The sequence below is a fragment of the Bos grunniens genome, chromosome 4 (assembly GCF_055505025.1).
Source record: "Bos grunniens cultivar Pamir isolate PY7600 chromosome 4, Bosgru_T2T1.0, whole genome shotgun sequence".
Taxonomy (NCBI): domain Eukaryota; kingdom Metazoa; phylum Chordata; class Mammalia; order Artiodactyla; family Bovidae; genus Bos; species Bos grunniens.
In genome coordinates, this window is record NC_141168.1 from 21,256,758 (window position 1) to 21,269,849 (window position 13,092).

At 40.5% G+C, this 13,092-nt stretch overlaps 1 protein-coding gene and 1 pseudogene across 13 annotated transcripts in view; both read left to right on the forward strand.

Moving 5' to 3' along the window:
* LOC147373751 (solute carrier family 23 member 2-like) overlaps nucleotides 1-13,092 on the forward strand; it is an 87,590-nt gene that overhangs the window by 4,563 nt on the left and 69,935 nt on the right. The gene's annotated exons all lie outside the window — the stretch shown is intronic.
* On the forward strand, nucleotides 5,547-8,881 carry LOC147373752 (polypeptide N-acetylgalactosaminyltransferase 1 pseudogene; annotated as a pseudogene). The gene has a single exon (XR_015162041.1). The product of XR_015162041.1 is annotated as a polypeptide N-acetylgalactosaminyltransferase 1 pseudogene (transcript).

The window sequence follows — 13,092 nt, forward strand, 5'->3', positions numbered from 1 at the left end:
TTGATAACTGTGGCTTTGTAATAGAGCCTGAAGTCAGGTAGGTTGTTTCCTCCAGTTCCATTCTTCTTTCTCAAGATAGCTTTGGCTATTCGAGGTTTTTTGTATTTCCATACAAATTGTGAAATTATTTGTTCTAGCTCTGTGAAGAATACCATTGGTAGCTTGCCGGGGACCAGCCCCGGCTGATCCAGGGTATTCGAAGGAGAGACGGCGTAGGCGAAGATCAGGAAACAATTGCTTAATTAAACGTTAATTAAGGATATAAAGAGTAATGGAATAAGGATAGCTCAGTAAGGAAATTCAGTGGAGAAAAGAGGCTGAATAATTCAGCCAGAAGGTAAGAGAAAGAACGACATGGTGAGACCAAGTTTCGGTGAACAAGGCCCGCACTTTATTTTCCAAAGTAGTTTTTATACCTTAAGTTATGCATAGAGGATAATGGGGCAAGGGGTAGAGTCAGGCAGCAAGCCAGGCTTTCTTCCTGCAAACTTATCATATGCAAAAGCTTAGGTGATTTGCATCATCTTCTGGCCCGGAGGCCTGTTAACATTTTAAGACCTTTTCTTCAGAAAACTTATTTTTCTCTAAAGGTGATTGGTCAGGAGCCACCCTCCAAAAGCATTAGATAAAGTTGCATTCCTACAGAGCAAAGGTGTGGTAGGCTATAACAAGAAAAAGAATTAACTCAAGGGTCCCAGGTTACAAACATTAAAGCTACTACTTACACCAATTATATTAATCAATACACTGCCAGGGACACAGCAGGTAAGGGATATGGAAACTTAGCAGCAAACATTGGCCCAACAAGTGAAAATCCCTTCACCAATACAATTTCTAATCAATCTTTTAACTACTCAAAAGAATCTGTGTTTAGACGGTTTAGAACATCTCCTGCCTCTCACAGTTGGGAGGCTCTGAACAATCACATGAGGCCGGAAAAACCTATTCAGGCAGGCTAGAGGATTTCCAAAGGAGTTTGTAGGTTAAACACTGTCACACCCAGGAATTATTAACTGGAGCTGTAAGCTAACTTTTTTCAGAGAGGTAGTGGGGGACAGCCCCCCGTAAAGTCAGAGGTGTAGGTGAAAGCACAAAGCAGAAAGTAGGCAGACTCTGGTTTTGGGGGTAGATTGCTCGAGAATTTCCAGGGAGACTCCTGAGGCTTGATCCCGCCTTTGCGTATGCCAAGCCTCCTTCCTCATGACCTTTGCCAGAGGCGGAGCTCCCAGTAGCTTGATAGGGATTGCATTGAATCTATAAATTGCTTTGGGTAGTATACTCATTTTCACTATATTGATTCTTCCAATCCATGAACATGGTATATTTCTCCATCTATTAATGTCCTCTTTGATTTCTTTCACCAGTGTCTTATAGTTTTCTATATATAGGTCTTTAGTTTCTTTAGGTAGATATATTCCTAAGTATTTTATTCTTTCCATTGCAATGGTGAATGGAATTGTTTCCTTAATTTCTCTTTCAGTTTTCTCATTATTAGTGTATAGGAATGCAAGGGATTTCTGTGTGTTGATTTTATATCCTGCAACTTTACTATAATCATTGATTAGTTCTAGTAATTTTCTGGTGGAGTCTTTAGGGTTTTCTATGTAAAGGATCATGTCATCTGCAAACAGTGCGAGTTTTACTTCTTCTTTTCCAATTTGGATTCCTTTTATTTCTTTTTCTGCTCTGATTGCTGTGGCCAAAACTTCCAAAACTATGTGGAATAGTAATGGTGAAAGTGGGCACCCTTGTCTTGTTCGTGACTTTAGAGGGAATGCTTTCAATTTTTCACCATTGAGGATAATGTTTGCTGTGGGTTTGTCATATGTAGCTTTTATTATGTTGAGGTATGTTCCTTCTATTCCTGCTTTCTGGAGAGTTCTTATCATAAATGGATGTTGAATTTTGTCAAAGGCTTTCTCTGCATCTATTGAGATAATCATATGGTTTTTATTTTTCAATTTGTTAATGTGGTGTATTACATTGATTGATTTGCGGATATTGAAGAATCCTTGCATCCCTGGGATAAAGCCCACTTGGTCATGGTGTATGATCTATTTAATGTGTTGTTGCATTCTGATTGCTAGAATTTTGTTAAGGACTTTTGCATCTATGTTCATCAGTGATATTGGCCTGTAGTTTTCTTTTTTTTGTGGGATCTTTGTCAGGTTTTGGTATTAGGGTGATGGTGGCCTCATAGAATGAGTTTGGAAGTTTACCTTCCTCTGCAATTTTCTGGAAGAGTTTGAGCAGAATAGGTATTAGCTCTTCTCTAAATTTTTGGTAGAATTCAGCTGTGAAGTCTTCTGGACCTGGGCTTTTGTTTGCTGGAAGAGTTTTGATTACAGTTTCAATTTCCGTGCTTGTGATGGGTCTGTTAAGATTTTCTATTTCTTCCTGGTTCAGTTTTGGAAAGTTGTACTTTTCTAAGAATTTGTCCATTTCTTCCACGTTGTCCATTTTATTGGCATATAATTGTTGATAGTAGTCTCTTATGATCCTTTGTATTTCTGTGTTGTCTGTTGTGATCTCTCCATTTTCATTTCTAATTTTATGGATTTGATTTTTCTCCCTTTGTTTCTTGATGAGTCTGGCTAATGGTTTGTCAATTTTATTTATCCTTTCAAAGAACCAGCTTTTGGCTTTGTTGATTTTTGCTATGGTCTCTTTTGTTTCTTTTGCATTTATTTCTGCCCTAAATTTTAAGATTTCTTTCCTTCTACTAACCCTGGGGTTCTTCATTTCTTCCTTTTCTCGTAGCTTTAGGTGTAGGGTTAGGTTATTTATTTGACTTTTTTCTTGTTTCTTGAGGTATGCCTGTATTGCTATGAACTTTCCCCTTAGGACTGCTTTTAAAGTGTCCCACAGGTTTTGGGTTGTTGTGTTTTCATTTTCATTCATTTCTATGCAAATTTTGATTTCTTTTTTGATTTCTTCTGTGATTTGTTGGTTTATTCAGCAGCGTGTTGTTCAGCCTCCATATGTTGGAATTTTTAATAGTTTTTCTCGTGTAATTGAGATCTAATCTTACTGCATTGTGGTCAGAAAAGATGCTTGGAATGATTTCTATTTTTTTGAATTTACCAAGGCTAGATTTATGGCCCAGGATGTGATCTATCCTGGAGAAGGTTCCATGTGCGCTTGAGAAAAAGGTGAAATTCATTGTTTTGGGATGAAATGTCCTATAGATATCAATTAGGTCTAACTGGTCTATTGTATCATTTAACGTTTGTGTTTCCTTGTTAATTTTCTGTTTAGTTGATCTACCCATAGGTGTGAGTGGGGTATTAAAGTCTCCCACTATTATTGTGTTATTGTTAATTTCTCCTTTCATACTTGTTAGCATTTGTCTTACATATTGCGACGCTCCCGTGTTGGGTGCATATATAGTTATAATTGTTATATCTTCTTCTTGGATTGATCCTTTGATCATTATGTAGTGACCATCTTTGTCTCTTTTCACAGCCTTTGTTTTAAAGTCCATTTTATCTGATATAAGTATTGCTACTCCTGCTTTCTTTTGGTCCCTATTTGCATGGAAAGTCTTTTTCCAGCCCTTCACTTTCAGTCTGTATGTGGCCCCTGTTTTGAGGTGGGTCTCTTGTAGACAACATATGTAGGGGTCTTGTTTTTGTATCCATTGAGCCAGTCTTTGTCTTTTGGTCGGGGCATTCAACCCATTTACGTTTAAGGTAATTACTGATAAGTATGATCCCATTGCCATTTACTTTATTGTTTTGGGTTCAAGTTTATACACTGTTTTTGTGTTTCCTGTCTAGAGAATATCCTTTAGTATTTGTTGGAGAGCTGGTTTGGTGGTGCTGAATTCTCTCAGCTTTTGCTTCTTTGAGAAGCTTTTGATTTCTCCTTCGTATTTGAATGAGATCCTTGCCAGGTACAATAATCTGGGCTGTAGGTTATTTTCTTTCATCACTTTAAGTATGTCTTGCCATTCCCTCCTGGCTTGAAGAGTTTCTATTGAAAGATCAGCTGTTATTCTAATGGGAATTCCCTTGTGTGTTATTTGTTGTTTTTCCCTTGCTGCTTTTAATATTTGTTCTTTGTGTTTGATCTTTGTTAATTTGATTAATATGTGTCTTGGGGGGTTTATCCTGTTTGGGACTCTCTGGGTTTCTTGGACTTGGGTGATTATTCCCTTCCCCATTTTAGGGAAGTTTTCAACTATTATCTCCTCAAGTATTTTCTCATGGTCTTTCTTTTTGTCTTCTTCTTCTGGGACCCCTATGATTCGAATGTTGTAGCGTTTAATATTGTCCTGGAGGTCTCTGAGATTGTCCTCATTTCTTTTAATTCGTTTTTCTTTTATCCTCTCTGATTCATTTATTTCTACCATTCTATCTTCTAATTCACTAATCCTATCTTCTGCCTCTGTTATTCTACTATTTGTTGCCTCCAGAGTGTTTTTAATTTCATTTATTGCATTATTCATTATATTTTGACTCTCTTTTATTTCTTCTAGGTCCTTGTTAAACCTTTCTTGTATCTTCTCAATCTTTGTCTCCAAGCTATTTATCTGTGATTCCATTTTGATTTCAAGATTTTGGAGCAATTTCACTATCATTATTCAGAATTCTTTATCAGGTAGATTCCCTATCTCTTCCTCTTTTGTTTGGTTTGGTGGGCATTTATCCTGTTCCTTTATCTGCTGGGTATTCCTCTGTCTCTTCATCTTGTTTAAATTGCTGGGTTTGGGGTGTCCTTTCTGTATTCTGGCAGTTTGTGGAGTTCTCTTTATTGTGGCGTTTCCTCGCTCTGTGTGGGTTTGTACAGGTGGCTTGTCAAGGTTTCTTGGTTAGGGAAGCTTGTGTCGGTGTTCTGGTGGGTGGAGCTGTATTTCTTCTCTCTGGAGTGCAATGAAATGTCCAGTAATGAGTTATGGGATGTCTATGGTTTTGGGGTGACTTTGGGCTGACTGTATCTTGGAGCTCAGGGCTGTGTTCCTTGCTGCTGGAGAATTTGCTTGGTATGTCTTGCCCTGAAACTTGTTTCGCCCAGAGAGGTCTACAGCGTTATATGGAGAAGAGAAGAGTGAGGAGGGAGTTAGAGGTGACCCGAATGAGATGAGGTGGAATCAATAGAGGAGAGAGTGGGCTATTCAGTAATCTCTTCCTTATGTGCACTCCACAACTGGACCGCTCAGAGTTGTTCACAGAGTTATACAGAGAAGAGAAGAAGGAGGAAGGTGGCAGAGGTGGCCAGGAGGATAAATGGGTGGAATGAAAAGGAGGAAGACAGATCCAGCCAGTAATCAGTTCCCTAAGTGTTCTCCACCGTCTGGAAAACACAGAAATTCACAGAGTTGGGTACAGTAGAGAGGGGTTAGGGAGGAGACACAGGCGACCTGGTGGAGAAAAAGGAGAGTCCAAAGGGAGAGAGAGCAGTTAAGCCAGTAATCTCGCTCCCTAGTGAAAAATGGGTCCTGATGATTGGGTTCTTAAAGGTACAAAATTGGTAACAAATACATAAAAGAAAAAATTAAAAATCTAGAGTAGAGTTTGGAATTTCAAAAATATGATGTAAAAGAAAAGAAGAAGGAAAAGAAAGAGAGAAAAATGAACAAACAAAAACAAACAATTTCGCAAAAATTATAAAGAAAATATAGGTACAAAATTGATAACTAATACCAAAAAGCAAAAGTTAAAAATCTAGAGTAGAGAGTGGCCGAGAAGGCGGCGCTGCGGACGGCAGCCCGAGAGTAGCGCCCGCGATGCGGCCCGTGGGACCGCGCCGCGACCGCTGGGGCTGGCCTCGAGGAGCGCCCGATACCGCCACCGCCGCGTGCGGAGCGAGCAGGAGATGTGGGACATGTGGATTTGGGATGTGAATTCATTTGAAAAGCCACTTTGGGGTTATGAAAGTGATTTCTGATGAAACTGGATTGGAATAATTTTTGTGATCTTTGTATATTTATATATATATATATTTTTTAATTTTGCATTTGACTTAAAGTGCCATGAGAAAATTTGCATACTGCAAGGTGGTCCTAGTCACCTCCTTGATTTGGGTACTCTTGGATATGTTCCTGCTGCTTTACTTCAGTGAATGCAACAAATGTGATGAAAAAAAAGAGAGAGGACTTCCTGCTGGGGATGTTCTAGAGCCAGTACAAAAGCCTCATGAAGGTCCTGGAGAAATGGGGAAACCAGTCGTCATTCCTAAACAGGATCAAGAAAAGATGAAAGAGATGTTTAAAATCAATCAGTTCAATTTAATGGCAAGTGAGATGATTGCACTCAACAGATCTCTACCAGATGTTAGGTTAGAAGGGTGTAAAACAAAGGTGTATCCAAATAACCTTCCTACAACCAGTGTGGTGATTGTTTTCCACAATGAGGCTTGGAGCACACTTCTGCGAACTGTCCATAGCATCATTAATCACTCACCAAGGCACATGCTAGAAGAAATTGTTCTAGTAGATGATGCCAGTGAAAGAGACTTTTTAAAAAGACCTCTAGAGAGTTACGTGAAAAAATTAAAAGTACCCGTTCACGTCATTCGAATGGAGCAGCGTTCTGGATTGATCAGAGCTAGGTTAAAAGGTGCTGCTGTGTCTAAAGGCCAAGTGACCACCTTTTTAGACGCGCACTGTGAGTGCACAGTGGGGTGGCTGGAGCCTCTCTTAGCCAGGATCAAACACGACAGGAAGACAGTGGTCTGTCCCATCATAGATGTGATCAGTGATGACACTTTCGAGTACATGGCAGGTTCTGACATGACCTATGGTGGGTTCAACTGGAAGCTCAACTTTCGCTGGTATCCTGTTCCCCAAAGAGAAACGGACAGAAGGAAAGGTGATCGGACTCTTCCTGTGAGAACACCTACAATGGCAGGAGGCCTTTTTTCAATAGACAGAGATTACTTTCAGGAAATTGGAACATATGATGCTGGAATGGATATTTGGGGAGGAGAAAACCTAGAAATTTCCTTTAGGATTTGGCAGTGTGGAGGAACTTTGGAGATTGTTACTTGCTCACATGTTGGACATGTGTTTCGGAAAGCTACACCCTACACATTTCCAGGAGGCACGGGGCAGATTATCAATAAAAATAACAGACGACTTGCAGAAGTATGGATGGATGAATTCAAGAATTTCTTCTATATAATTTCTCCAGGTGTTACAAAGGTAGATTATGGAGATATATCATCAAGACTTGGTCTAAGGCACAAACTCCAATGCAGACCATTCTCTTGGTACCTAGAGAATATTTATCCTGATTCTCAGATTCCACGTCACTATTTCTCTTTGGGAGAGATACGAAATGTGGAAACAAATCAGTGTCTAGATAACATGGCTAGAAAAGAGAATGAAAAAGTTGGAATTTTTAACTGTCATGGTATGGGAGGTAATCAGGTTTTCTCTTACACTGCCAACAAAGAAATTAGAACAGATGACCTTTGCTTGGATGTCTCCAAACTTAATGGCCCAGTCACAATGCTCAAATGCCACCACCTAAAAGGCAATCAGCTTTGGGAGTATGACCCGGTGAAATTGACCCTGCAGCATGTGAACAGTAACCAGTGCCTGGACAAAGCCACAGACGAGGACAGCCAGGTGCCCAGCATCAGAGACTGCAGCGGAAGCCGATCCCAGCAGTGGCTTCTTCGGAACGTCACCCTTCCAGAAATATTCTGAGACCAAATTTATAAAAAAAGGAAAACGTAAGGACTGACTGGGCTACCTCAGCATACATTTCTGCCACATTCTTAAGTAGCAAAAAAAGGAAAAGTGCTTTCCTTCTGCAGGATGTAAGGTTTATCAGCCATTAAAACTTTATAGACTGCCCTCGCTTCCACTAGCTGTGAACCAGCCTTCCTGTCCCAGGACATGCAACTACGTAGTAGCGAGACTGTGCACACTGATGTTTACAAGATTGAAAGAGTCGGTCATCAAGAATCATCATAAAGAATACTCAGACTGAAACAGTCTGCGAACTGTGCTTTCCAGAGAGCTGCGCCTTTTATGGTTTGCGTGCACAGCAGTGAGTTCCGCTGACTGTGCTGTCATAATGAAGAGACGTCGATTTTTTTTCTGATTAGAACTGGTAGCCAGTATATTAAATACTGATATAAAAATAAATGAACTGGAACCAGATTCAGAATCATGAAAACATTTTTACAATTTAAAAAACAAACTATATTAAACAGGGTTTAAAGGAAATTAGAACTATGAAAAGTACAATTTGTTATAGTATAGTATCAAATTTCTATATAGATTTTATACCTCAGTGGGGAAAAATAACTGATTCCAATGACATTTATTCTGTTTTCATCTGTGATAGTCATGGATGTTTTTTTTTTCCCTTGGGGTGCTGAAATTGAGCTGAAAAAAGTGGCTCTTTGAATGTAGTTTTAATTGCTTTCTACAGGTTTTTTTTTTTTTTTTTTTTTTTTGGTTTGTGGGCTGTCGGAATAGTAATTTTTAATTGCCTTCAAAAAATGGAGATTTAAAGTGGTGTCTGGTCTCGGTGAACAAGTTAGATATCTCAGTTGCTCTTGGGTCAACTGGCTTACAGACTTTGCTCACACACACACAAATTTCTTATTAGAGTTTCAACTTCCTAACTTGATTCAACTGATTATGCTTACTTAACACCCAAGATTCATACTACTGTACTACAGATTTGTTTTCACAGCAATAAATCTTCTGTTTTTGTTTATGATTCCACTCAACAAAAGGCCTGCAGAAGTGATGTATTTGGAGATGATACGTTTGATGGTTTTTGGAAAATTTTTTTCACTCCATATTTGGATGTGCTTCCTTTTCAAGTGCATATTTAGATTAGGTTCTTGAATTGTAATGTTGATCTGCTGCTTTTTTTTTTTTTTAATAAAATCCGACTGAAAATGTTTAAAAAAAAAATCTAGAGTAGAGTTTGGAATTTCAAAAATACAATGTTAAAAAAAGAAGAAGAAAAAGAAAGAGAGAGAAAAAAAAAACAAACAAACAAGAACAAACAAAGTCGCATAAATCTTAAAAAAAAATACAGGTACAAAATTGATAACAAATACCAAAAAGCATAAATTAAAAATCTAGAGTAGAGTTTGGAATTTCAGATATACAATGTTATTTAAAAGAAGAAGAGAAAGATACAGAGAAAAAGAAAAAGAAAAAAGAAAAAAGGGTCACAGAAATTATAAAAAACAAACAAACAAAACTATAGGTACAAAATTGATAACAAATACCAAAAAGCTAAAATTAAAAATCTAGAGTAGAGTTTGGAATTTCAAAAATACAATGTTAAAGAAAAGAAGGGAAAAAAAAAGGTCAAAAAAATTATAAAAAATATATATATATGAAGTTTGCTTTAAAAAAAAATAGGGTCTTCTTTTTTTTTTTTTTTGCAAAGTAATCGGTTATAAAAGTGGAAATTAAAGGAATAATAGAGGACTTAAAAATTTTTTTAATTAAAAAAATAATTAAAAAGAAAGAAAGAAAGAATGATCGTATAAATGGTAAAAATATATCTAGGACTTTCTCTGGTTTTGTTGTGAGTATTGTGGGTTCAGTTCATTTTTGGCTAGTTCCTTGGTCCGACTTATATTTCTCAAGATCTATAGGCCCCTTCCTATGTAGTTGGTAGTAACCACAGGGTTTTAATCTATTGCCTGTAGCTTCCAAGGTGGTTCCCTCTGTTATAGCTTTTTCTTATAGTTTGCTGGTCTCTTCAGTGTCTGGTTTCCGCCCTGACACAAAGGGGATGGTGGAGGACACTTTTTTTTTTTTTTAGGCTCACTTGTTCAGTTGTGCTGAGGGGAGGTAGGAAGGGATGCTGCAAACAAATAACACTGGCGTGTGCTTGCAGTGCCTCAGCCACACTGGGCCTGCCCCCCGTTCACGGCACGTGTAGCCTCTCTGCCCACACTGCTCAGGCTCTAGGTTGCTCCGCTGGGAACCATCTGTGGCCGGCCCTGGGCTGCCTGTACTTCCCAGGTCCAAGCCGCTCAGGTTCAGGCACTCGGGTAGTCCTCAGAGGCGCAGACTCTTGGTTGGGCCTGCATTTTGTGCCCTTCCCAGATCCGAGCAGCTCAGGTGATGAGGTGTTTGGCACGCACAATTGCTGCGACTTATCGCCTCCCCGCCGCTCAGTTATCTAGGTGTACAACCGGCACACCTTCTCAGGCAGATGTTGACCGTCCAGACCCCCAAGAAGTTTTAGTTAGCAAAGAAGCCTGCTTACAGTTTTATAGATAATGTCTCTCTGGGGCTGCGATTGTCCCCTTCTGGCTCTGGCTGCCTATCACCGGAGGGGGATGGTCTGCCGCCGGCTATCTCTGTTCAGTCCTTTGTTCTGTGCGTGGGCCTGGCGGTGTCATAGGTTAAGGCTGGCTTTTCGCGTGGTAGATATCCCACAGTCTGGTTTGCTAGCCCAAATTATTTCGCTCAGATAGTGCTCGGGGTATTCAGGCCAGATTCTTGTGATGCAGCCCGCGCCGAGCCTTCCTGCCCAGCCCCCGCTTGCTAATGGTGGATGCAGGCTTCTGCGCTGCTTCTCCGCTGGGGGAGTTACCGTAGGGCTCGCAATGTGCGGGTTTTAATTGTTTATTTATTTTTCCTCCCTGTTATGTTGCCCTCTGTGCTTCCAAGGCTTGGCACAGATTCAGCAGTGAGAAGGTTTCCTGGTGTTTGGAAACTTCTTTCTTTTTAAGACTCCCTTCCAGAGACGGAACTCCATCCCTCCCTCTTTTGTCCCTTTTTTTGTCTTTTATATTTTTTCCTACCTCCTTTCAAAGACTTGGGTTGCTTTTCTGGGTGCCTGATGTCCTCTGCCGGCATTTAGAAGTTGTTTTGTGGAATTTACTCGGCGTTTAACTGTTCTTTTGATGAATTTGTGGGGGAGAAAGTGTTCTCCCCGTCCTACTCCACCACCATCTTAGCTCCTCCTCCCCTTTTAAAATTTTTTTTAAAACTTCTGTCACCATCTCATAGAAGCAAAAAAAAAAAAAAAAAAAAACAGCTTGGGAAATAAGTTGAAGACTCTATTTTTGAAAGCTGTGATTTTTTTCCACATCTTTAGCACACCTGAAGCCAGTAGGGAGTGGTAGGGTCTGGGCACATATCTGTCTTTATTCAGTGAACTGTCTTGTCATTTTCCTCAAAGCCTCGGTCTCAGCACCCAAATTAAAAGGCCACTACTCTGAGATGTTTTGGTTTTCATGTGCATATTGCTTTGTTAGAAACTTCTACGGATATAAACATGGGGAAGACAGATTCCCCAGCCATGTTTGGAGAGACCTGGACAATCCCAATGGCTGGAGTCAGTTGACTGGAAGTGTTAGGAAACAAACCTAGGGGGCAAGTTGGGGAGCAGGAGGCTGTGTGGGGGGTGGATGGAGTCAGAGGGCCAAGGGATTCATTTCCCCCCAGAAATCCTCCTTCCTACTGCTGTTCCCTCTGTGCCAGCCTCCTCCTGCTCTGCTGCTCTGCTCCAGAAAGATGACAGGCTGTCCCTGTACACACAGGAATGCACCTGCCAGCAACTGCCCTCGACCAGGAGAGGAGAGTTTCATTCTCCCATTTACAAGGGGACCTGGGACAAGTCATGTAATCTCACTGAGCCTCCATCTCCTCTCTGGAAACTGGGTTGTGAGAATCAAATGAGAGGATGCATTGGAAGCTCTTTGCAAACTGTAAAGCGCTATAAAATGCCACACCTCAACAGAATGCCTCTTTGAGCAAGTGTTTTGGTGAAATTACAGCCCATGCATTGAACTGATAGACTCTTCCAATCAGAAGAAAAGCTTGTGGCCCGTCTTCTCATACCAGTGCTGACTCATGCAGAAGCTTCATTAAGAGTTTATTCTTCCTTCAAAAAGGGGCTTGTAGGCATTCTTCTGCCACTATAAGAGTCATAGACTTAAAAACAAATTATTTATTTGGCCATGCCAGGTCTTAATTGCAGCATGTGAACTCCTGGTTGAGGCATGTGGGATCTAGTTCCCCGACCAAAGGTTGAACCTGGACCCCCTGCATTGGGAGTTCAGAATCTTAACTGGGCCACCAGGGAAGTCTGAGAGTTACAGAATTTTACTGACCAGGGATTCCCCTGGGATAAAGTCACTTCCCCCATCTGGATATGCCCTGAGGTGGGGCTTTTTCCACCTCCATCTGGGAAGCCCCTTCTCTACAATATCTCTGGGATGTCACATTTCTATGTATATCTTTAATATGCTAGTGACTCATCTCTGACACACAGGAATCTTAGCCCACTGTGTACCTGCTTATTTGATTTTTTGCCCCAGCACTTTATGTAAGTGACACAAAGTGCTTTACAGCAAAAGATGTATTTTGATCAGGCTCTGTGCGTTCTATCAGCCATAGCTGACATGCTTCACAGAAGTCACACACTCATCAGAGTGAAGAACCAGCTGTTCTCAAGGAAGATAAGTTTTTCTCCACTCTTAAGTTCTAATTTTTTTCCATGTTGGGCCTCATACAAGGACAATTTCCCAGAAAAGTGTTGTAAAGCAATTACAGAAGTGGTTTCCATAGCCTCATCAGGTCCAGATTGATATCCAGACAAACTTAGAATATTCAGTCATCAGGCAGAGAACACTCTTTGAGTCACTGACTTTTTTTTTTAAGACTGTTTTCTGATGTTGACCAATTTCAAAGTCTTTATTGAATTTGTTATAATACTTCTTCTCTTTCATGTTTTGTTTTTTTGGCCACTGGGCATGTAGGATCTTAGCTCCCTAACCTGGGATCGAACCCTCACTCCCTTCATTGGAAGGCAATCTTAACCACGGGACCACCAGGGAAGTCCTGAGTCATTCAGTTCAGTTCAGTTCAGCGGCTCAGTCCTGTCCGACTCTTTGCGACCCCATGAATCGCAGCACACCAGGCCTCCCTGTCCATCACCAACTCCCAGAGTCCACCCAAACCCATGTCTATTCAGTTGGTGATGCCATCCAACCATCTCATCCTCTGTCGTCCCCTTCTCCTCCTGCCTTCAATCTTTCCCAGCATCAGGGTCTTTTCAAATGAGTCAACTCTTCGCATGAGGTGGCCAAAGTATTGGAGTTTCAGCTTCAACATCAGTCCTACCAATGAACACCCAGGACTGATCTCCT